Raw genomic sequence first — 26,648 nt, forward strand, 5'->3', positions numbered from 1 at the left:
TGAGCTACTTGAGTGTGTGAGTTGTGTGATACATATGTGTATGTGAGCTGTTTGTGTGTGATCATGAGCTGTGAGCTGTGTGATACATGCGTGTGTGATACGTGTGAGCTGTGTGTGAGCGTGAGCTGTGTGAACTGTGTTTATGAGCTGTGTGATACGTGTGTGTGATATGTGTGTGAGCTACTTGTGCGTATGTGTGTGAGCTGTGTGATACGTGTGTGTGAGCGTGAGCTGTGTGTGAGCTGTGTGATACATGCGTGTGTGATACTTGTGAGCTGTGTATGTGAGCGTGAGCTGTGTGCGAGCTGTGTGATACATGTGTGTGTGACCGTGAGCTGTGAGCTGTGTGATACGTGTGTGTGAGCGTGAGCTGTGTGTGGTGTAGTGACCACTGTGTCCACTAGGGGGCGCTGTGTGGGGTGTCCCAGGACGAATGGATAGCCTTGTCCAGAGTGGTAACAGGAGCAGGGTGCTAAAGGATCGTTATGTATCTCAAGGTGGGTGGCCTTGGGATGGAGGCTTGCTTATGTGCTGATCAGCAGAGCTGATCTTTCGCTCCAATGTGTCAGGGAGAAGTCTCCAGGTAGCTGGTGAGACGGGCAGGACCAGTTACCTACAAACCCACCCAGAGGTGTGTTTAAGAACGCTATTGTAAAGTGTGTATGAGTGGTTGAAGGACCTGTGATGAGGTCATAGCCATGTGACCCAGTGGGTGTGGCTACGGACCATATAAGGTGGCCAGGGTAGGTCACATGAGTGAATGCAGGGACCCGGTTGGTCCATTTTGAAAGGTCCTGTCTGAGAGAGATGGGGCTGTCTTCCTGACAGCAAGTGAACGCTGTGTTAATGGCTGCACGTGCCTGACCGTTCCCTGGAGGGAATGGACGTCTGCAGTATGGAGAAGCAGCCATGAGGTAAACCCGGAGAAGGGATATAACTGTGAGGCTAAGAGAGCCTGCATATGGCATAACCTGTGTGACCACAGGGATAACAGAGTGAAGCGCTGTCTTGGACGCTATGCTGTTGATATGAACTTTGTGTTGCTGGTCATGGTTTATAATGCCTAAATAAACCGCATGGACTGTGATTGTTTTTGTGGAAAACCTGTGCCGGATGTGATTTATTGGCTGTCAAGCGAGTATCCCCTACACGAATGACAGCGCTACCTTACATGTGTGATACATGTGTGTGATACGTGTGAGATGTGTGTATGAGCATGAGCTGTGTGTGAACTGTGTGTGTGAGCTGTGCGATATGTGTGTGTGAGCTACATGTGTGTGTGAGCTGTGATACGTGTGTGTGTGAACTGTGTGATACATGCGTGTGTGATACGTGTGAGCTGTGTGTGTGAGCTGTGCGATATGTGTGTGTGAGCTACTTGTGTGTGTGAGCTGTGTGATACCTGTGTGTGAGCGTGAGCTGTGTGATACATGCGTGTGTGATACGTGTGAGCTGGGTGTGTGAGCGTGAGCTGTGTGAACTGTGTGTGTGAGCCGTGTGATACGTGTGTGAGATACATGACTGTGAGCTACTTGTGTGTATGATCTGTGTGATACGTGTGTGTGAGCGTGAGCTACTTGTGTGTGTGAGCTGTGATACGTGTGAGCTGTGATACGTTTGAGATACGTGTTAGCTGTGTGTGTGTGATACGTGTGAGCTGTGTGTGTGATATATGTGAGCTGTGTGTGTGATACGTATGAGCTTTGTGTGTGTGAGCTACTTGTGTGTGAGCTACTTGTGTGAGCTGTGTGATACGTGTGTGTGAGCTATTTGTGTGTGTGTGTGGGCTGTGTGATACGTGTGTGTGAGCGTGAGCTGTGTGTGAGCTGTGTGATACATGCGTGTGTGATACGTGTGAGCTGTGTGTGTGAGCATGAGCTGTGTGATACGTGTGTGAGATACGTGTGTGTGAGCTACTTGTGTGTATGTGTGAGCTGTGTGATACGTGTGTGTGAGCTGTGTGACCTGTGTGAGCTGAGTGTGAGCTGTGTGTGAGCGTGAGCTGTGTGTGAACTGCGTGTGTGAGCTGTGTGATACGTGAGTGAGATACGTGTGTGTGAGCTACTTGTGTGTGTGTGTAAGCTGAGTGATATGTGTGTGTGAGCTGTGTGAGCTACTTGTGTGTGTGAGCTGTGATACGTGTGAGCTGTTATACGTGTGAGCTGTGTGATAAGTGTGTGTGAGCTACTTGTGTGTGTGTGTGTGAGCTGTGTGATACGTGTGTGAGCGTGAGCTGTGTGATACATGTGTGTGATACGTGTGAGCGTGAGCTGTGTGTGAACTGTGTGTGTGAGCTATGTGATACATGTGTGTGATATGTGTGTGTGAGCTACTTGTGTGTGTGTGTGTGTGAGCTGTGTAATACATGCGTGTGTGATACGTGTGAGCTGTGTGTGTGAGTGTGAGCTGTGAGTGAACTGTGTGTGAGCTGTGTGATACGTGTGTATGAGCTACTTTTTGTGTGTATGAGCTGTGTGATACCTGTGTGTGAGCATGAGCTGTTTGAGCTGTGTGATACATGCGTGTGTGATACGTGTGAGCTGTGTGTGTGAGCGTGAGCTGTGTGTGAACTGTGTATGATCTGTGTGAGCGTGAGCTGTGTGTGAGCTGTGTGTGAGCGTGAGCTGTGTGTGAACTGTGTGTGTGAGCTGTGTGATACATGAGTGAGATACGTGTGTGAGCTACTTGTGTGTGTGTGTGTAAGCTGTGTGATACGTGTGTGTCAGCGTGAGCTGTGTGAGCTACTTGTGTGTGTGAGCTGTGATACGTGTTAGCTGTGTGTGATACGTGTGAGCTTTGTGTGTGTGATACGTGTGAGCTATGTGTGTGTGAGCTACTTGTGTGTGTGAGCTACTTGTGTGAGCTGTGTGATACGTGTGTGTATGAGCTAAAGTAAAAGTTGGCACAACCTGTCAGTGTTCTATGATTTGGGTGAGGACATTCATTGTATGTGGGCTGGTGAATTTTTTTTTGTGCCAGGGCTGCTTTTTGGTCTCAGTCCGGCCCTGATAATTACTCCTGCACAGGAGCCCATTAGGGGTTCTCTGTTCTCTGAGGACCGGACTGAGACTCTGCTGTTCAGTTACCTATTATCTAGAGATCAGACTGCTTGTTTACTTGTTTAATGGAACAGGTTCCCTTGAAATTAAAGGGTACTTCTTATCGTCATTTGCGTCAGATAACAACATGCTGTTTTGAACGATCACGTTACCATAAAAGCCAACAGATTTTTGCGGTGAAAATGTTTGAGGCTAACATTGTGATTTCTACAACGGATGTTGTGCAGCAGATTGGTACAAGGAGCGTTCCCCATCCTTTGCTGTTATGCTGATAGGAGAGTCGGCTACTTATTTCTAGAGCTCATCTTTTCTGCATGCGGACGAGATTACAGAAGCCCATTCCATGTGGGATATGCATCGCCCCGGATCTCATGTTTTTTGTAGATCAGACTATTCGCTGGTACCCTTGTCACATCTGACATGGGGTAGTGGGTCGCCCTCCCAGGGCTGTGGGGTACTCGGTACAGGGCCGGTATCAGTGGGATGTGTCACAGCAGCGGTGACCCGGACCGTGGCCCTGGGCGCCCAAGTAATAGGAAGATGTGAATGGTGGAATGTAGTTAGATGAATAGTTTGTGACGCCACCTGAGGTGCTCGGCAAGGGAGGTTTTAAGCCGACGCTGCATGCAGATCCGCTGGGACTGATGGTATGGTGCAGCAAAGATGTAAAAGCTCCCAACAGGTGAAGCTATAGTCCCAGGGCAGTATAGATGTGGTCGGCACGGGGATGTAGCGGTGCCGGAAAGGTAGGAAGCAGACAAGACACAGTGGGGTGCAATTTCTGTACCTTTACTTGGTAACTGCAGTCCAGGGTCCTGATTACAGGTGGTATTGGAGCAGGCTAGCCTGGAAGCAATTCAGGGATTCTCTCTCAGCAGATGGGTTGTGCAGTCTCCTTACTAGCGCTTATTCAAATGAAGTACTCCCAGTACTGAGTTACACTGGAGTTCCTCCGGACAGATGTTCTCAAGAACCTCACTTGCACGGCAGACAACTGTAGCCTATCTCAGGGACTCATCTCTCCTGAGTCCCGGCTCACTATCCAAGCTGCTGTTGTGCCCTCAAGTCTTAGATGGGAGTAGGGCATTTACAGCCTTCTACTCCTCTGGTGTCTGTTGCAGGACCGTTAGTATCCGTACAACCGTGGAGACCAGGCTCCAGTTCATGCGCTCTCTCCAGAGACGAGCTCGTCCTCTCAGCTCCTTCCGCACGTCTGCACACTTCACCCTCCGCAGACTAACTGACCACTCCTTCCTCTTGGCCCTCAGAGAGCACTCCTCCCTTCAAATCCGGTTCAGAGTTCCCTGTTGTGAGTTCATTTTTCCCTTCACCATTGAGGTCTGATGAACTCCCTCCTCTGGTGAAGGAAGGTAGTGAGGCTGATTACCAAACACCTGGGCAGCTAGATGATGACTGGGTGGCTGGAATTGAGGACTGGATATAAAGCTGCCGACGCCCTTCTTCCTGGCTGGTGATTTTCCTGCTGGATTCTTGGAGACCAGTCTGATTCCTGCATCTCAAAGCTAAGTTTTTCTGCTCTGCTTTGTACTCTTCAGTTTTGTTTTTGTTTTGCCTTGTTTTTTGGGAGTTCTGCCATCCCCGGCCGGGGGTGAGCTGAATTCCATTTTTGTCTCTGATCTGTTGATCTTTTGCTCTGTCTTCAGAATATACCTGAGTGCTGATATAGTCTTTTGAAGCCTAGCGACTTCAGGGCCTGTTTTTCCTATCAGTCGGTTGGCTCATTTTGATAGGGTTTTTGCGGATGGCAGACAGCAGCTTTCCTATCCTGTCCTATGTAGTTAGCTTGGGCCCCATCATTTGCTCAACCTATCTTTCTATCTGTGTTTGTGTTTTCATCTTGCTTCACCGTCATTATATGTTGGGTGCTGCCTATTGCTTTGGGGTCTGCTCTGGGGCAGTTTAGTTTTTCCTCTTTCTGTCTTTAGGCTATGTAGTTCTCCGGCTGCGATTGAGGGGTCTAGGGCACCGTAGGAACCCCCCACGGCTACTGCTAGTTGTTGTGGATAGGTCCAGGGGTGTGCAATCCGATAGCTGCCAACCTCTCTGGTTTTTCTGGACTTAGCTGGTATTTTGTTTTTTCCTCCTTCGGTGACTCATCATAACAGTTCCCCCTGCTGGCCTGGAGTGGAACTGTGTTGCATGCATAGATTGACTGCGAGAGAGACCCATCATTGCCTCCAAGCCTGGCATTACTCTCCCCTGGAGGAAGGCAAAGCCACTGTAGCGACCATACCCCTGGGGGCACCACACTCCCCCTGAGTGCAAGTCAGCACTCCTGGGCTGAACAAAAACATAAAACATATAAACAGTTAAACAATAATAATTGTACAAGAGTTAAAAAAAGAAAAAGTTACAAAAACCAAGTGCTTCAAAAATGGTCCTATGATGATAAGTCCAGCATCAATGACCATGGTCCATTCCTGGGCAAATGGTGAAATATATACAGATTGGTGACCACACAAGTCCTGTGGTACAATGTCCATAAAACAAAACTGGCAAATCTAAAGGAAACTCTTAGGTTACCTGTAGGCACAAAACTTGAAAAACAGTTACATATATACACATAGAATTTCAACATTTACATTTATCTATATACGATATCTGATGGGTGGTATCCCTTGTGTAATGCGGGTAGACCTGCGTAATACTGGTGTAGTGGGTAATGTACTGGTTACACTACTGGGGGTTCTGCATGGCACAGGGATCCTAGATTGTCTGTGAACTCTTAGACTCACCAGGGGCATAACAGGTTCACCACTGGTAGGGCGAGGGTTCTCTGGCTCCACTGCTGGTGTGGCATCTGCTGCCTGATTTTCCTGATCCTCAGGATTTCCTTGAGTCACATCTTCCTGTGCTACCAATTGGGGAAATGTCAACACCGGCACCACTATAGCATCATTTACTTTAGTCCAATTCGCAGGGAATTCCCCAAGTATTGTGCTGACCTTCTCTTCTTCCTCTATGGGTTGCATGTTATCCGGTTCTTCCACTCTTTCCTTCAGCAGGTCAGGACATAGTTTCAGGTGATCTCTTGATATTGCTGCTGAGGTTTCTCCTCCATCTTTGCTATAAAGGCATACCTTGGTATTATCAAAGTTTGAAGGCAGAACGGTATAAGGTTCAGCTTCCCATTGATCATCCAATATGTGCAATCTTCTCTTCCTTTTTAAGACCTGTTCTCCCGGCGACAAAGGAACGGCAGGTGCATTTTGATTGTAAAGCTTTTCCTGCTTTTGTCTTGCCTGGGCTAGACTCTTTTCCACGCATTCTTGAACTCTTCTGTTGTTGTCTTTCTGTATCCCAGTCAGCATCTGGTGACGTTACTTCGGGCGTAAGGACTGCCATGTCAAAATCGATAGGCAGTTTATCAGGTCTTGCTCTCATTAAGTAGGTTGGGATACAGTTGGTGGAATTCACTGGAGTATGGTTGTAGAGGTCCACCAGATCTGGCAACTTCTCTGGCCACAGATTCCTCTCCTCCAAGGGCAAAATCTTCAGTAGGTCAATCACTACCTGGTTCATCTTCTCACACATGCCATTGGTCTGTGGGTGGTACGGTGTTGTCCAAATCTTCTTACAACCATACAAGTTACAGAATTCCTAGAACACTTCTGCCTCGGAAGCTGGACCTTGATATGTAAGCACTCTTTCAGGATATCCATGTGGTCTACAGAAGTGCTGTTGGAATGCTCTGGCTGCTGTCCTGGCTGTCTGATCTTTGACAGGCACAACTACCAGGAATCTTGAGCAGTGGTCCACAATGGTAAGAGCATAGATGTAGCCGGACCAGCTTGGAACCAGCTTCACATGGTCCAGGGCTACCAACTCAAGGGGCTGTTTGGTGATGACTGGCTGTAGAGGAGCTCTCTGGCTGTTTCGATCCTTTCTGCGCAGGTTACATTGTCCACACTCCCGGCACCACCTCTCAATGGCTTTCCTCATACCAGCCCAGTAGAACCTCTCCCAGAGCAATGCTTCCAACTTCTTCCATCTAAAGTGTCCAGCTCCATTGTGGTATGCCTCTAGGACAATTGATGTCTCTCTCTTTGGGACTACCACCTGCCAGACCAGCTCATGAGTACGGGCATTGATACTCCTCCGACACAGTTTTCCTTCATAGATGAACAGCCGGCCTCTCTCCTTCCACAACTGCTGGGTTTCTTCAGGAGCATCCGACTCTGGGCGTGAGTCAGCTTGTGACAGTAGCTCCTTCACCAGACGGACTGCAGGGTCACTATCTTGCGTTTCTGCCCAGTCATGATGTGGCAATGGATTCAGGGTGACCTTCTTCAAGCCAGACGGTCTGTTTCTCAATCCTTGAGCACGCTGGGCCACAAGTGGCCTGTGGAAGGGAGGTAACTCTATTTCTTCAAGAGCCTCAGGGTCTTCTCCTGCATCTGGTAGGTTAGGCATTCTGGACAGCACATCAGCATTGGCATTCTTGTGCCCTGCCTGGTACTTGATGGTAAACCCATAGTTAGATAGCCGAGCCATCCATCGCTGTTCCAGTGCACCTAGTTTTGCAGTGTCCAAGTGCGTTAATGGGTTGTTGTCCGTGAAGATAGTGAACTTGGCGGAGGCTAGGTAATGTTTGAACCTTTCGGCGACAGCCCAGACTATGGCAAGGAACTCCAGCTTGAAAGAACTGTAGTTGTCAGGGTTCCTTTCAGTGGGGCGCAGCTTCCTGCTCGCGTAGGAGATCACTCTTTCTTTCCCATTCTGTACCTGCGACAGTACTGCTCCTAGTCCCACGTTGCTGGCATCAGTGTACAGCACAAAGGGTTTGTCATAATCTGGGTAGGCCAGAACTTCATCTCCTGTGAGAGCCATCTTCAATCTGGTGAAGGACCTTTCCAACTCTTCAGTCCATTCAAAGGTGGAATTTTTCTGTTTGGTCTTCTTGGACTGCCCCACCAGAAGATTTTGCATAGGGGTGGCTATTTCAGTAAAGCCTTTGATGAATCTTTGGTAGTAGCCTACCAGTCCAAGGAATTGGCGTACTTCATGAAGGTTGCTGGGCGTCGGCCAGTCCCAGATGACTGTGACCTTATCAGGATCTGGTGCCACACCTTCTGCACTGACCACATGACCGAGATACTGCACCTTGGGCTTCAGGAGGTGGCACTTGGAGGGCTTCACCTTCAGGCCGAAATTGGACAAAGCTTCAAACACTTCAGCCAGGTGTTCCAGATGATCTTCATAGGTTTTGGAGAAAACAATGACATCATCCAGGTACAACAGGATCGTCTTAAAGTTCATGTGTCCCAGGCAACACTCCATCAGCCGTTGGAAATGTTCCTGGGGCTGTGCAGAGCCCGAATGGCATATAATTGAACTCACAGAGACCCATTGGAGTGGTAAATGCGGTTTTCTCCTTGTCTGCCTCTGCCACAGGAACCTGCCAATACCCACTAGTGAGATCTAAGGTGGAAAAGTAGTTAGCAGTTTTAAGTGCAGTTAATGATTCCTCAGTTCTAGGTAGTGGGTAGGCGTCTTTATGTGTAATGCTGTTAATTTTCCTGTAATCAACACACATTCTCATGGTACCATCCTTTTTCTTTACAAAAACTATGGGAGCTGCCCATGGGCTACAACTGTCTCTGATAACGCCTGCTTCCTTCATCTCCCTCAACATACTCTTAGCACATAGGTAATGTGTTGGGGGTATAGGTCGGCACCTCTCCTTTATGGGTGGATGGTCTCCAGTGGGGATATGATGTTGAACCCCTTTTGCCTGCCCAAAATCTAGTGGGTGTTTGCTGAATACCCGCTCATACTCTTGTGTCACTCTGTAAACCCCATTTTTCTGGTAGGAGGGCGTCGAGTCAGTTCCCACCTGCAGTTGCTGGCATCACTCCTCCATCTTATTCACAGAGCCAGTGTCCTCCACTTGATCAGATGAGACCAAGGGCTCTGCTGCCTGCAAAGAGTTGTTATTGACAGTGAGCAGCTTAGCAACTGTGGCGTACCGAGGTATCATGACCTCCTCCTCCCCACAATTCAAAAGGGGTACAGGTACTCTCCCCTTTCGTACATCAACCACCCCTCTGGCTGTCAGGACAGTGGGCCTGCTATCGGAGTTTACTGGTTCTACCAATGCCTGGTAATCTCTCCCTCTAAGACCTATAGCTGCACGACACCAAACCAACATTTCACATCTGGGGGGTATTGCAATGAGGAAGGGATCACTCACTCTGACGCTGCCAATTTCTCCGCCAGAGAGTTCTACCGTTGTCTTTGCATCAGGGCTCTGATCTCCTTCTGCAGGACTCGTTGTTCTCCGGAACCAGCAGTCTCAGCCACCTGTTGCAACAAGACAATAACCTCAGACAGACAGTTTTCAATTACATTTGTACCAAGAGTCATCATGGGATTACATTCACATTGGTCAATATCAACAACTATCAGACTTTGAGACTCTAGCTCTACCCGACCCACTTTAACAGTAATTTCTTTACATCCTATCTGCGGCAAAGACTGACCATTACTAGCAACTACTGTCAGTTCATCAGTTGGGCCACGGGTAAGCTCTGAATCAGCCCAATACCTCTTGTAAAGAATGTACGGCATAGTGGTCACCTGGGAGCCAGTGTCCAGCAAAGCGTTCATGGGGATGCCGTCAATCACCATAGGAAGGATCGGTCGCCCTCCCACATACTTGGCTCGCCAGTTCCTTGGGCCTTGTGGTCCTACTCCTGGGGGTTGGCCCTCTGCCCCAGGGGTTGCTCATTTAAAGGAGTTCCCTTGCCGATTCTCCTGTTGTGACTAAGAGCACTCCTCCCTTCAAATCTGGTTCAGAGTTCCCCCTGCTGGCCTGGAGTGGAACTGTGTTGCATGCATAGATTGACTGCGAGAGAGACCCATCATTGCCTCCAAGCCTGGCCTTACCCTCCCCTGGAGGAAGGCAAAGCCACTGTGGCGACCATACTTCTGGGGGCGCCACAGTAGGCCTAAGAGGACACCTTGGCATTTGTGACTTTTTTTCAGAGCCCTATAATTCATACTGATTATCATAAAGGTCTGTGGAATATGTTCGTGATCTATAAATCATATTATTATAATTATTATTATACTGTCAGGCTCGGACTGGCCCACCGAGGTACCGTTGGATCCCTCGGTGGGCCCCGCCCCCGAATGTCACTGTCACTCACTGGTCGCTCGTACCCAGGGGCAGGGCCGGCGTCAGCACCCTGGCAAGTCCTGTGGCCCTGGCGAGATGGGAGGGCCCACTCACGCTGTCTGGGATACCCGCCGGCTGCCGCCACGCCCCCCATGTACTGCCCCCATCCTGCGCCCTCCGCGAGGGACCCACGCAGTGACGCAGCCCCTTACAGCCAGCAATGATCATCGCTTCCTTCGGCTGTAATCTTGTGTGCGGTGCCAGCACAGGACCTGTGATGAGGTCACAGGAGGGGAGGAGTCGGGTCACATGACCAGGGTGGCTGCAGGACTCTGCTGTGCTGGCCGCTTTTCATTATGGTGCTGGTCTGGATGGATGAGGTAACGTTTATGTGTGGGACATTGGGGTCAGGGAGGGGTTTAACAAGGTGGATGTAGCAGAGCCGTGTGTGTACTTGTGTGGGGTCAGGGAGGGGTTTAACAAGGTGGATGTAGCAGAGCCGTGTGTGTACTTGTGTGGGGTCAGGAGGGGTTTACAAGGTGGATGTAGCAGAGCCGTGTGTGTACTTGTGTGGGGTCAGGGAGGGGTTTTACAAGGTGGATGTAGCAGAGCCGTGTGTGTACTTGTGTGGGGTCAGGGAGGGGTTTTACAAGGTGGATGTAGCAGAGCCGTGTGTGTACTTGTGTGGGGTCAGGAGGGGTTTACAAGGTGGATGTAGCAGAGCCGTGTGTGTACTTGTGTGGGGTCAGGAGGGGTTTACAAGGTGGATGTAGCAGAGCCGTGTGTGTACTTGTGTGGGGTCAGGGAGGGGTTTTACAAGGTGGATGTAGCAGAGCCGTGTGTGTACTTGTGTGGGGTCAGGGAGGGGTTTAACAAGGTGGATGTAGCAGAGCCGTGTGTGTACTAGTGTGGGGTCAGGAGGGGTTTACAAGGTGGATGTAGCAGAGCCGTGTGTGTACTTGTGTGAGGTCAGGGAGGGGTTTTACAAGGTGGATGTAGCAGAGCTGTGTGTGTACTTGTGTGGGGTCAGGGAGGGGTTTAACAAGGTGGATGTAGCAGAGCCGTGTGTGTTCTTGGGTGGGGTCACGAGGGGTTTACAAGTTGTACGGAGCAGAGCCGTGTGTGTACGAGGTGTACGGAGCAGAGCCGTGTGTACGAGGTGTACGGAGCGAAGCCGTGTGTGTACGAGGTGTATGGAGCAGAGCCGTGTGTGTACGAGGTGTACGGAGCGAAGCCGTGTGTGTACGAGGTGTATGGAGCAGAGCCGTGTGTGTACGAGATGTACGGAACGGAGCCGTGTGTGTACGGAGCTGAGCCGTGTGTTTATGGAGCGGAGCAGAGCCGGGGGTGTACGGAGCGGAGCCGTGTGTGTACGAGGCATACAAAGCGGAGCCGTGCGTGTATGGTGGGGAGCATTTATACCTCCCGAGTCCCAACTGTCCCGGATCCAGCGAGACAGTCCCGATTTTGAGAGAGATACTGCCCCAGTCGGGAGCTTACTTTCCCCGCGGGACACAGGAGTACACAGCGGACCCCCAAGGAGCAATTTAAAACTTGCACGTAACATTCTGCCGGAAGTGATGTGCTGGAAGCTGACCAGAAATTAGGTAATTTCAGTAGGAGATTGTGACGGAACCATGGAGGCACTTCAGGGAATGCTTCAGATCCATCACCGTGTCCTCCTCTGACAGCGGACAGCGAGATTGCCTTGGAATCGGGATGTCGGCCATGTGAGCGGATCATGATATGTCCTGCACCAGGAGGCTCAGGTAGGAACTACAATGGGAGCTGGGCTGCTATAGTATCTTTATAGAATTTTTCTTTCTCTGTTTCTTTCTCTCTCTGTTCTTTCTCTCTAATCTTTTTTTTCTTTCTCTCTGTTCTTTCGCTCTCTGTTCTCTTTCTTTCTTTCTGTCTCTGTTCTTTCTCTCTGTCTGTTCTCTCTTTCCTCTCTTTCTATCTCTTTCTCTGTTCTTTCTTTCCCCTCTTCCTCTCTGTTCTTTCCCCTCTTTCTTTTTCTCTCTACCTCTCTGTTCTTTCTTTCCCCTCCTTCTTTTTCTCTCTCCCTGTTCTTTTTTTCTGTCAACTCTTTTTCTCTCTCCGTTCTTTCTTTCTTTCTCTTTCTTTCTTTCTTTCTCTCTCTTTCTTTTTTTCTGTCCACTCTTTCTTTCTCTTTGTTCTTTTTCTTTCTTTCTTCTTTCTCTCTGTTCTTTCTTTCCCCTCTTTCTTTCTCTATCTGTTCTTTCTTTCTTTACCCCCTTTCTTTCTCTTTCTCTGTTCTTTTCTTTCTCCGTGTTCTTCCTTTCTTTCTCTCTGTTCTTTATTTTCTTTCTTTCTTTCTTTCTCTGTTCGTTCTTTCTATGTTCTTTCTTTCTTTCTCTCTCTGTATCTTTCTCTGTTCTTCCTTCCATTCTTTCTCTTTCTTTCTCTGTTCTTTATTTCCCCTCTCTTCTTTCTTTCATGCGTACACTACTAATCAGTAGCCTCCATCACATGAACGTGTTTTGCCACAGAGCGAGTGTCCGTGTGGATCACATGCGTGTCCGTGTGATCCACATGGAGACAAGTCCGTTTTTGGCCGTCACCACGGATGTCACATGGCATGAGTCGTGGTATGTGTTAAGGGGGGGCCAACTGAGACTTTTTCGCCCCGGGGCCCTCAAAAACCTGGAGCCGGCCCTGCCCAGGGGTGGGATTCAGCGGGTTCTCCCTGGTATCTGGTACACAAGCCAATGCCGGGTCAGTGAGTTACTGTCTGTATGTGCTGCGTATTGGGGACCTGTGCTGCCTACTAGGGACCTGTGCCTGCCTTTTGGGGACCTGTGCTGCCTATTAGGGACCTGTGCTGCCTACTAGGGACCTGTGCCTGCCTATTGGGGACCTGTGCTGCCTACTAGGGACCTGTGCTGCCTATTGGGAACCTGTGCTGCCTATTGGGGACCAATGCTGCCTATAGGGAACAATGCTGCCTATTGGGGACCTGTGCTGCCTATTGGGACCTGTGCTGCCTATTGGGGACCTGTGCTGCCTATTGGGGACCTGTGCTGCCTATTGGGACCTGTGCTGCCTATTGGGGACCTGTGCTGCCTATTGGGGTACAATGCTGCCTATTGGGAACAATGCTGCCTATCGGGAATAATGCTGCCTATTGGGGACCTGTGCTGCCTATTGGGACCTGTGCTGCCTATTGGGGACCTGTGCTGCCTACTAGGGACCTGTGCTGTCTATTGGGGACCTGTGCTGCCTATTGGGGATCAATGCTGCCTATAGGGAACAATGCTGCCTATTGGGGACCTGTGCTGCCTATTGGGGACCAATGCTGCCTATAGGGAACAATGCTGCCTATTGGGGACCTGTGCTGCCTATTGGGACCTGTGCTGCCTATTGGGGACCTGTGCTGCCTATTGGGTACAATGCTACCTATTGGGGACCTGTGCTGCCTATTGGGACCTGTGCTGCCTATTCGGGACCTGTGCTCCCTATTTGGGACCAATGCTGCCTATTGGGGACCAATGCTGCCTATTGGGAACAATGCTGCCTATTGGGGACCTGTGCTGCCTATTGGGGACCTGTGCTGCCTATTGGGGACCTTTGCTCCCTATTTGGGACCAATGCTGCCTATTGGGGACCAATGCTGCCTATTGGGGACCTGTGCTGCCTATTGGGGACGTGTGCTACCTATTGGGGACCTGTGCTGCCTTTTGGGGACCTGTGCTGCCTATTGGGGAGTTGTGCTGCCTATTGGGAACCTGTGCTGCCTATAGGGACCAATGCTGCCTATTGGGGACCTGTGCTGCCTATTGGGGCAGCTAATCGCACGGGTACCGGGAGGCTTTCGCCGCTAAGACCGGCAGGCAGCAACACTGTCTGGCTGGTCCGGGCGAATTTTAGCCCCCCTGCAGATACGAACGCTTCGATTGGCTGGGCTGTGTAGCATCTACCATGGAACTCTTGTTAGGACAAAGTGATCACTATACCCCCTACGTCAATCCTTGGGGGTGTAGATTCCAAAATGGGGTCACTTTTTAACTTCAAAGTAACACAGGTCAGATTTGGAAAAAATGGCCTGGGCATTAAGGTGAAAACAGGCCTGCGGCCCTAAAGGATTAAATGAATCGTAGTGCGGAAAGATCTGCAGCATATGAACAACGGTGCAGCTTTTAGTAGAATTAGGATGCTGAAATGATGCAGATTTGGCGTGGGATATACGGCAAAAGAACCCATGGTGTAATTCTGCGGTCTCAAAGCCTAAATGTTGAGTTGTACATTACTGTAGGTGGGCCCCTAAAATTAATTCCCTTGGTGGGCCCTAGACACCCCAGTCCGACCCTGTATACTGTTGTTTCCACCCTCCACCCCTTGATGCTTGCTGGTTCTTTGTGCGGGGGAGACAAGAATGTCAAAATTCTGCAGCAACACACATTGATTGGGGGGGAGTAATACTTTACTGTGGTGAATAGTAATTTTTTGTAATCACTATGGAAACCGATCGCCATCTTGTTTAAATGGCAGAAAACAGCTGTCAAATTCTCCTGCGCAAAACCTCGAAGTGAGTCGTGGAACGCAAACTTCCAGATTCTCTTACTAGTTGTTGTGATCTTCCTAACTCCGCCTATTAGTTAGGATGATCCCACCCATTTCCTAGGCTCAACTTTCTGATTGGCCACACAGGTCTAACCTCCAAGTGATGGGAAGTTCGGCTCTTTTTGGTGATCCGGCTCATTCGGCTCCGCTCACCATAAAGAGCCGGCTCTTTTGGCTCTTTAAACGGCTCTTTTTTTAAATAGAAATCCGTTTTCCACAGTTATCGTTCTAGGTCTTTGCCTGTGAAGTGAGGGCCTCATTCTCCCCCTGTGTGACGGAGTGTAGACTGTTCTTCAGCATTGCTGCTTCCTCAGATTGTCAGCTCTTGTGATCAGGCCCCGGCTCCTCCTCGGTTGTAGTCAACATGTATTGTGGCATTTTTTGTTCATGTCCTTTGTGATTTAGTAAGTGCTGTGATGTGTTGGTGCACCTGATGCAAACGCAGCTCCGTGCGTCCTTATGTTAAGTATAGGGAACTAATCTGGATTGCTACACATAACAACGCACCGTACCAAAACACTAGTGGGCTGTATCATACCATGCTGGGGGGCTATATACCATGCTGGGCTGTATCATACCATGCTGGGGGGCTATATACCATGCTGGGCTGTATCATACCATGCTGGGGGGCTATCTACCATGCTGGAGGGGCTATCTACCATGCTGGGCTGTATTATACCATGCTGGGGGGCTATATACCATGCTGGGCTGTATTATACCATGCTGGGGGGCTATATACCATGCTGGAGGGGCTATATACCATGCTGGGCTGTATCATACCATGCTGGGGGGCTATATACCATGCTGGGGGGCTATATACCATGCTGGGGGGCTATATACCATGCTGGGCTGTATTATACCATGCTGGGGGGGCTATATACCATGCTGGGCTGTATTATACCATGCTGGGGGGCTATATACCATGCTGGAGGGGCTATATACCATGCTGGGCTATATTATACCATGCTGGGGGGGGGGCTATATACCATGCTGGGCTGTATTATACCATGCTGTGGGGCTATATACCATGCTGGGCTGTATTATACCATGCTGGGGGGCTATATACCAAGCTGTGCTGTATTATACCATGCTGGGGGGGGCTATATACCATGCTGGGCTGTATTATACCATGCTGGGGGGCTATATACCATGCTGGGGGGGCTATATACCATGCTGGGGGGGCTATATACCATGCTGGACTGTATCATACCATGCCTGGGGGGCTATATACCATGCTGGGCTTTATCATACCATGCTGGAAGGGCTATATACCATGCTGAGGTGGCTATATACCATGCTGGCCTGTATTATACCATGCTGGAGGGGCTATATACCATGATGGGCTGTATTATACCATGCTGGGGGGGCTATATACCATGCTGGGGGGCTATATACCATGCTGAGCTGTATTATACCATGCTGGACTGTATTATACCATGCCGGGGGGCTATATACCATGCTGGGCTGTATTATACCATGCTGGGGGGCTATATACCATGCTGGGCTGTATTATACCATGCTGGGGGGCTATATACCATGCTGGGCTGTATTATACCATGCTGGGGGGGCTATATACCATGCTGGGCTATATTATACCATGCTGGGGGGCTATATATCATGCTGGGCTGTATTATACCATGCTGGGGGGGCTATATACCATGCTGGGCTGTATGATACCATGCTGGGGGGCTATATACCATGCTGGGCTGTATCATACCATGCTGGGGGGGCTATATACCCTGCTGGGCTGTATTATACCATACTGGGGGGGCTATATACCATGCTGGGCTATATTATACCATGCTGTGGGGGCTATATACCATGCTGGGCTGTATTATACCATGCTGGGGGGGCTATATACCATTTTGGGGGGCTATATACCATGCTGGGCTGTATCATACCATGCTGGGGGGCTATATACCATGCTGGACTGTATCATACCATGCTGGGCTGTATCATACCATGCTGGAGGGGCTATATACCATGCTGAGGTGGCTATATACCATGCTGGGCTGTATTATACCATGGTGGAGGGGCTATATACCATGCTGGGCTGTATTATACCATGCTGGGGGGGCTATATATCATGCTAGGGGGGCTATATACCATGCTGGGGGGCTATATACCATGCTGGGATGTATTATACCATGCTGGGCTGTATTATACCATGCTGGGGGTTCTATATACAATACTGGGCTGTATTATACCATGCTGGGGGGCTTTATACCAAGTTGTGCTGTATTAGACCATGCTGGGCTGTATCATACCATGCTGGGGGGCTATATACCATGCTGGGCTGTATTATACCATGCTGGGGGGCTATACACCATGCTGGGGGCTATATACCATGCTGGGCTGTATTATACCATGCTGGGGGGCTATATACCAAGCTGTGCTGTATTAGACCATGCTGGGCTGTATCATACCATGCTGGGCTGTATTATACCATGCTGGGGGCTATATACCATGCTGGGCTGTATTGTACCATGCTGGGGGGGCTATATACCTTGCTGGGCTGTATTATACCATGCTGGGGGGGGCTTTATACCATGCTGGGCTGTATTATACCATGCTGGGGTGGGCTATATACCATGCTGGCCTGTATTAAACAATACTGGGGGGGCTATATACCATGCTGGGCTGTATTATACCATTCTGGGGGGCTATATACCATGCTGGGCTGTATTATACCATGCTGGGGGGGCTATATACCATGCTGGGCTGTATCATACCATGCTGGGCTGTATTATACCATGCTGGAGGGCTATATACCATGCTGGGCTGTATTATACCATGCTGGGGGGCTATATACCATGCTGGGCTGTATCATACCATGCTGGGCGGGGCTATATACCATGCTGGGGGGGCTATATACCATGCTGGGCTGTATCATACCATGCTGGGGGGCTATATACCATGCTGGACGCTATATACCATGCTGGGCTGTATCATACCATGCTGGAGGGGCTATATACCATGCTGAGGTGGCTATATACCATGCTGGCCTGTATTATACCATGCTGGAGGGGCTATATACCATGATGGGCTGTATTATACCATGCTGGGGGGACTATATATCATGCTGGGGGGGCTATATACCATGCTGGGGGGATATATACCATGCTGGGCTGTATTATACCATGCTGGGGGGGGCTATATACCATGCTGGGCTGTATTATACCATGCTGGGGGGGCTATATACCTTGCTGGGCTGTATTATACCATGCTGGGGGGCTATATACCATGCTGGGCTGTATTATACCATGCTGGGGGGGCTATATACCATGCTGGGCTATATTATACCATGCTGGGGGGGCTATATATCATGCTGGGCTGTATTATACCATGCTGGGGGGCTATATACCATGCTGGGGGGCTATATACCATGCTGGGCTGTATCATACCACGCTGGGGGGCTATATACCATGCTGGGCTGTATCATACCATGCTGGGGGGGCTATAAACCATGCTGGGCTGTATTATACCATACTGGGGGGGGGGCTATATACCATGCTGGCCTATATTATACCATGCTGGGGGGGCTGTATACCATGCTGGGCTGTATTATACCATGCTGGGGGGCCTATATACCATGCTGGGGGGGCTATATACCATGCTGGGCTGTATCATACCATGCTGGGGGGCTATATACCATGCTGGACTGTATCATACCATGCTGGGCTGTATCATACCATGCTGGAGGGACTATATACCATGCTGAGGTGGCTATATACCATTCTGGGCTGTATTATACCATGCTGGAGGGGCTATATACCATGATGGGCTGTATTATACCATGCTGGGGGGGCTATATATCATGCTGGGGGGCTATATACCATGCTGGGCTGTATTATACCATACTGGGCTGTATTATACCATGCTGGGGGGGCTATATACCATGCTGGGCTGTATTATACCATGCTGGGGGGCTATATACCAAGTTGTGCTGTATTAGACCATGATGGGCTGTATCATACCATGCTGGGGGGCTATATACCATGCTGGGCTGTATTATACTATGCTGGGGGGTTATACACCATGCTGGGGGGGCTATATACCATGCTGGGCTGTATTATACCATGCTGGGGGGCTATATACCAAGCTGTGCTGTATTAGACCATGCTGGGGGGCTATATACCATGCTGGGCTGTATTATACCATGCTGGGGGGCTATATACCATGCTGGGCTTTATTGTACCATGCTGGGGGGGGGCTATATACCATGCTGGGGGGGCTATATACCATGCTGGGCTGTATTATACCATTCTGGGGGGCTATATACCATGATGGGCTGTATTATACCATGCTGGGGGGCTATATACCATGCTGGGCTGTATCATACCATGCTGGGCTGTATTATACCATGCTGGAGGGCTATATACCATGCTGGGCTGTATTATACCATGCTGGGGGGCTATATACCATGATGGGCTGTATTATACCATGCTGGGGAGGCTATATACCATGCTGGGCTGTATTATACCATGCTGGGGGGCTATATACCATGCTGGGCTGTATTATACCATGCTGTGGGGCTATATACCATGCTGGGCTGTATTATACCATACTGGGGGGCTATATTCCATGATGGACTGTATTATACCATACTGAGGGGGCTATGTACCATGCTGGGCTGTATTATACCATGCTGGGGGGCTATATACCATGCCGGGCTGTATTATACCATGCTGGGGGGCTATATACCATGCTGGGCTGTATGATACCATGCTGGGGGGCTATATACCATGCTGGGCTGTATCGTGCCATGCTGGGGGGGCTATATACCATGCTGGGCTGTATTATACCATGCTGGAGGGCTATATTCCATGCTGGGCTGTATTATACCATGCTGGAGGGGCTATATACCATGCTGGGCTGTATTATACCATGCTGGGGGGCTATATACCATGCTGGGCTGTATTATACCATGCTAGGGGGCTATATACCACGCTGGGCTGTATTGTACCATGCTGGGGGGGCTATATACCATGCTGGGGGGCTATATACCATGCTGGGCTGTATTGTACCATGCTGGGCTGTATTATACCATGTTGGGGGTGCTATATAACATGCTGGGCCGTATTATACCATTCTGGGGGGCTATATACAATGCTGGGCTGTATTATACCTTGCTGTGTTTTTTTATACCATTCTGGGGGGGCCATATACCATGCTGGGCTGTATTATACCATGGTGGGCTATATACCATGCTGGGCTGTATTATACCATGCTGGGGGGCTATATACCATGCTGGGCTGTATTGTACCATGCTGGGCTGTATTATACCATGCTGGGGGGGCTATATAACATGCTGGGCCGTATTATACCATTCTGGGGGGCTATATATAATGCTGGGCTGTATTATACCTTGCTGTGTTTTTTTTATACCATTCTGGGGGGGCCATATACAATGCTGGGCTGTATTATACCATGGTGGGCTATATACCATGGTGGGTTGTATACCATGTGTTGCTGGGCTATACACTTTGCGGCTGTGTTATATACCATGGGGGTACATTTTACATTATATTCTATAAGGGAAGGCTGTTATATAATATGGGGGGGCTACATTATATTCTATGGGGAGGTGGGCTGTATTATATTCTATTTGTATATTCTATTTGGGGCTACATTATATTCTATAGGGGGGCTGTATTTATTATATTCTATGGAGGGGCTACATTATACTATATAAGGGGCTGCATTATATCCTATGAGGGGGTTGCCATATATCCTATGGAGGGGCTGCATTATACTATATGGTGGGGGGACTGCATTATATTCTCTGGGGGGTTACATTATAATCTATACAGATATTCTATCCAGCGCTGCATAGACTCAATATTAGATAACAAATAACTTTGTTGCCCTATGAAGGGGGGGGGGGCGAAAAATTTCTTGCACAGGGGCCCAGTACAGTCTATGTCGCCCCTGCACTAGTGTGAATGCAGCCCCTAACCAGGAGCCCCCATACATGCTCCCAATACATTTTATTATCATTACCACAGCATAGCACAGGGCACAAGCCCTTCTAGTGAGGCAGGAAAGACCACTGTATGACAGAGCAGTGTGCGGGCATAGTCTATATTATGTCTGCAGACTGGTCCCATACAGCACATCCCTCGCTTCCGAGCACGCTCAGTGCCGCAGAACGGATTCCTGCACCCGGAAGCACATGGACCCGTGTTGTCCTGGATCTGTGCTCCATAGAGCTCCATGTTAATTCCAGACGTGTAGCTGTAGATCCGTGCTTCTCTCTGTGCCTGCGTGTTTTTCAGATGACACAAAACTGCAACAAGTTGCGTTTTTGTGCATCTGATAAAATATGCAGACATGCGGATCTGTGGGAAAACGGTGACATCTGGATGCACACGCAAGTCCCATCCGTCACCACTGAAAGTCAATGGAGACGAAAACGGATCCGTGTGCAGCCAAAATATGCAAGTGTGACGCCAGCGTAACCCTATATAATGATTGGAGCTGGACCTAGATCTCTCCACAGGTTTTACCTAAAATCACTTTATATTACTTCCCCTACCCTTAGGGCTCACACTCACTAGCGAGAGACTCGGACGATTCTTGTGCGAGTCTCACGCATGGAAACCTGGCACTGCCTCCGGCACTCGGACTGGAGCGCTCAGCTGCATAGTAGTACATGTAACCGCACGCTCCGGTCCGAGTGCTGGCGGCAGTGCCAGGTTTCCATGCGTGAGACTTGCACGAGAATCACGTGCGTCTCTCACAAGTGAGTGTGATCCGTTAGCAGCAACACCTGCCGTCGTCTGTCCTCCTCCCTGTAGTGTTGTCCTGAATCCTCCTGGCCCTGCGTTCAGCGGGATCGTTACATAGCAGCACCAACGCTCCAATGCTGGACTGTATCATACCATGCTGGGCTGTATCATACCATGCTGGAGGGACTATATACCATGCTGAGGTGGCTATATACCATTCTGGGCTGTATTATACCATGCTGGAGGGGCTATATACCATGATGGGCTGTATTATACCATGCTGGGGGGGCTATATATCATGCTGGGGGGCTATATACCATGCTGGGCTGTATTATACCATACTGGGCTGTATTATACCATGCTGGGGGGGCTATATACCATGCTGGGCTGTATTATACCATGCTGGGGGGCTATATACCAAGTTGTGCTGTATTAGACCATGATGGGCTGTATCATACCATGCTGGGGGGCTATATACCATGCTGGGCTGTATTATACTATGCTGGGGGGTTATACACCATGCTGGGGGGGCTATATACCATGCTGGGCTGTATTATACCATGCTGGGGGGCTATATACCAAGCTGTGCTGTATTAGACCATGCTGGGCTGTATTATACCATGCTGGGGGGCTATATACCATGCTGGGCTTTATTGTACCATGCTGGGGGGGGCTATATACCATGCTGGGCTGTATTAAACCATGCTGGGGGGGCTATATACCATGCTGGGCTGTATTATACCATTCTGGGGGGCTATATACCATGATGGGCTGTATTATACCATGCTGGGGGGCTATATACCATGCTGGGCTGTATCATACCATGCTGGGCTGTATTATACCATGCTGGGGGGCTATATACCATGATGGGCTGTATTATACCATGCTGGGGAGGCTATATACCATGCTGGGCTGTATTATACCATGCTGGGGGGCTATATACCATGCTGGGCTGTATTATACCATGCTGTGGGGCTATATACCATGCTGGGCTGTATTATACCATACTGAGGGGCCATATTTCATGATGGACTGTATTATACCATACTGAGGGGGCTATGTACCATGCTGGGCTGTATTATACCATGCTGGGGGCCTATATACCATGCTGGGCTGTATTATACCATGCTGGGGGGCTATATACCATGCTGGGCTGTATGATACCATGCTGGGGGGCTATATACCATGCTGGGCTGTATCGTGCCATGCTGGGGGGGCTATATACCATGCTGGGCTGTATTATACCATGCTGGAGGGCTATATTCCATGCTGGGCTGTATTATACCATGCTGGAGGGGCTATATACCATGCTGGGCTGTATTATACCATGCTGGGTGGGCTATATACCATACTGGACTGTATTATGCCATGCTGGGGGGCTATATACCATGCTGGGCTGTATTATACCATGCTGGGGGGCTATATACCATGCTGGGCTGTATTATACCATGCTAGGGGGCTATATACCACGCTGGGCTGTATTGTACCATGCTGGGGGGGCTATATACCATGCTGGGGGGCTATATACCATGCTGGGCTGTATTGTACCATGCTGGGCTGTATTATACCATGTTGGGGGGGCTATATAACATGCTGGGCCGTATTATACCATTCTGGGGGGCTATATACAATGCTGGGCTGTATTATACCTTGCTGTGTTTTTTTATACCATTCTGGGGGGGCCATATACCATGCTGGGCTGTATTATACCATGGTGGGCTATATACCATGCTGGGCTGTATTATACCATGCTGGGGGGCTATATACCATGCTGGGCTGTATTGTACCATGCTGGGCTGTATTATACCATGCTGGGGGGGCTATATAACATGCTGGGCCGTATTATACCATTCTGGGGGGCTATATACAATGCTGGGCTGTATTATACCTTGCTGTGTTTTTTTTATACCATTCTGGGGGGGCCATATACAATGCTGGGCTGTATTATACCATGGTGGGCTATATACCATGGTGGGTTGTATACCATGTGTTGCTGGGCTATACACTTTGCGGCTGTGTTATATACCATGGGGGTACATTTTACATTATATTCTATAAGGGAAGGCTGTTATATAATATGGGGGGGCTACATTATATTCTATGGGGAGGTGGGCTGTATTATATTCTATTTGTATATTCTATTTGGGGCTACATTATATTCTATAGGGGGGCTGTATTTATTATATTCTATGGAGGGGCTACATTATACTATATAAGGGGCTGCATTATATCCTATGAGGGGGTTGCCATATATTCTATGGAGGGGCTGCATTATACTATATGGTGGGGGGACTGCATTATATTCTCTGGGGGGTTACATTATAATCTATACAGATATTCTATCCAGCGCTGCATAGACTCAATATTAGATAACAAATAACTTTGTTGCCCTATGAAGGGGGGGGGCGAAAAATTTCTTGCACAGGGGCCCAGTACAGTCTATGTCGCCCCTGCACTAGTGTGAATGCAGCCCCTAACCAGGAGCCCCCATACATGCTCCCAATACATTTTATTATCATTACCACAGCATAGCACAGGGCACAAGCCCTTCTAGTGAGGCAGGAAAGACCACTGTATGACAGAGCAGTGTGCGGGCATAGTCTATATTATGTCTGCAGACTGGTCCCATACAGGACATCCCTCGCTTCCGAGCACGCTCAGTGCCGCAGAACGGATTCCTGCACCCGGAAGCACATGGACCCGTGTTGTCCTGGATCTGTGCTCCATAGAGCTCCATGTTAATTCCAGACGTGTAGCTGTAGATCCGTGCTTCTCTCTGTGCCTGCGTGTTTTTCAGATGACACAAAACTGCAACAAGTTGCGTTTTTGTGCATCTGATAAAATATGCAGACATGCGGATCTGTGGGAAAACGGTGACATCTGGATGCACACGCAAGTCCCATCCGTCACCACTGAAAGGCAATGGAGACGAAAACGAATCCGTGTGCAGCCAAAATATGCAAGTGTGACGCCAGCGTAACCCTATATAATGATTGGAGCTGGACCTAGATCTCTCCACAGGTTTTACCTAAAATCACTTTATATTACTTCCCCTACCCTTAGGGCTCACACTCACTAGCGAGAGACTCGGACGATTCTTGTGCGAGTCTCACGCATGGAAACCTGGCACTGCCTCCGGCACTCGGACTGGAGCGCTCAGCTGCATAGTAGTACATGTAACCGCACGCTCCGGTCCGAGTGCTGGCGGCAGTGCCAGGTTTCCATGCGTGAGACTTGCACGAGAATCACGTGCGTCTCTCACAAGTGAGTGTGATCCGTTAGCAGCAACACCTGCCGTCGTCTGTCCTCCTCCCTGTAGTGTTGTCCTGAATCCTCCTGGCCCTGCGTTCAGCGGGATCGTTACATAGCAGCACCAACGCTCCAATGCTGGACTGTATCATACCATGCTGGGCTGTATCATACCATGCTGGAGGGACTATATACCATGCTGAGGTGGCTATATACCATTCTGGGCTGTATTATACCATGCTGGAGGGGCTATATACCATGATGGGCTGTATTATACCATGCTGGGGGGGCTATATATCATGCTGGGGGGCTATATACCATGCTGGGCTGTATTATACCATACTGGGCTGTATTATACCATGCTGGGGGGGCTATATACCATGCTGGGCTGTATTATACCATGCTGGGGGGCTATATACCAAGTTGTGCTGTATTAGACCATGATGGGCTGTATCATACCATGCTGGGGGGCTATATACCATGCTGGGCTGTATTATACTATGCTGGGGGGTTATACACCATGCTGGGGGGGCTATATACCATGCTGGGCTGTATTATACCATGCTGGGGGGCTATATACCAAGCTGTGCTGTATTAGACCATGCTGGGCTGTATTATACCATGCTGGGGGGCTATATACCATGCTGGGCTTTATTGTACCATGCTGGGGGGGGCTATATACCATGCTGGGCTGTATTAAACCATGCTGGGGGGGCTATATACCATGCTGGGCTGTATTATACCATTCTGGGGGGCTATATACCATGATGGGCTGTATTATACCATGCTGGGGGGCTATATACCATGCTGGGCTGTATCATACCATGCTGGGCTGTATTATACCATGCTGGAGGGCTATATACCATGCTGGGCTGTATTATACCATGCTGGGGGGCTATATACCATGATGGGCTGTATTATACCATGCTGGGGAGGCTATATACCATGCTGGGCTGTATTATACCATGCTGGGGGGCTATATACCATGCTGGGCTGTATTATACCATGCTGTGGGGCTATATACCATGCTGGGCTGTATTATACCATACTGGGGGGCTATATTCCATGATGGACTGTATTATACCATACTGAGGGGGCTATGTACCATGCTGGGCTGTATTATACCATGCTGGGGGCCTATATACCATGCTGGGCTGTATTATACCATGCTGGGGGGCTATATACCATGCTGGGCTGTATGATACCATGCTGGGGGGCTATATACCATGCTGGGCTGTATCGTGCCATGCTGGGGGGGCTATATACCATGCTGGGCTGTATTATACCATGCTGGAGGGCTATATTCCATGCTGGGCTGTATTATACCATGCTGGAGGGGCTATATACCATGCTGGGCTGTATTATACCATGCTGGGTGGGCTATATACCATACTGGACTGTATTATGCCATGCTGGGGGGCTATATACCATGCTGGGCTGTATTATACCATGCTGGGGGGCTATATACCATGCTGGGCTGTATTATACCATGCTAGGGGGCTATATACCACGCTGGGCTGTATTGTACCATGCTGGGGGGGCTATATACCATGCTGGGGGGCTATATACCATGCTGGGCTGTATTGTACCATGCTGGGCTGTATTATACCATGTTGGGGGGGCTATATAACATGCTGGGCCGTATTATACCATTCTGGGGGGCTATATACAATGCTGGGCTGTATTATACCTTGCTGTGTTTTTTTATACCATTCTGGGGGGGCCATATACCATGCTGGGCTGTATTATACCATGGTGGGCTATATACCATGCTGGGCTGTATTATACCATGCTGGGGGGCTATATACCATGCTGGGCTGTATTGTACCATGCTGGGCTGTATTATACCATGCTGGGGGGGCTATATAACATGCTGGGCCGTAT

At 49.4% G+C, this 26,648-nt stretch overlaps 1 protein-coding gene across 2 annotated transcripts in view; it reads left to right on the plus strand.

Moving 5' to 3' along the window:
* The first annotated feature begins 11,277 nt into the window (after nucleotides 1-11,277).
* Nucleotides 11,278-26,648, plus strand: part of EZH1 (enhancer of zeste 1 polycomb repressive complex 2 subunit) — a 124,976-nt gene continuing 109,605 nt past the window's right edge. Inside the window, exon 1 of one of the 2 annotated variants that reach the window (XM_073572310.1) lies at nucleotides 11,278-11,969. The gene's annotated coding sequence lies outside the window, so the exon portion shown is untranslated. Of the gene's footprint in view, nucleotides 11,970-15,010; nucleotides 15,189-26,648 lie in introns of those variants that run through there. The other variant, XM_073572309.1, reaches the window with a different exon arrangement.

This window comes from Dendrobates tinctorius, unplaced genomic scaffold (assembly GCF_039654945.1).
Source record: "Dendrobates tinctorius isolate UK_male_01 unplaced genomic scaffold, ASM3965494v1 ptg000032l, whole genome shotgun sequence".
Lineage (NCBI taxonomy): Eukaryota > Metazoa > Chordata > Amphibia > Anura > Dendrobatidae > Dendrobates > Dendrobates tinctorius.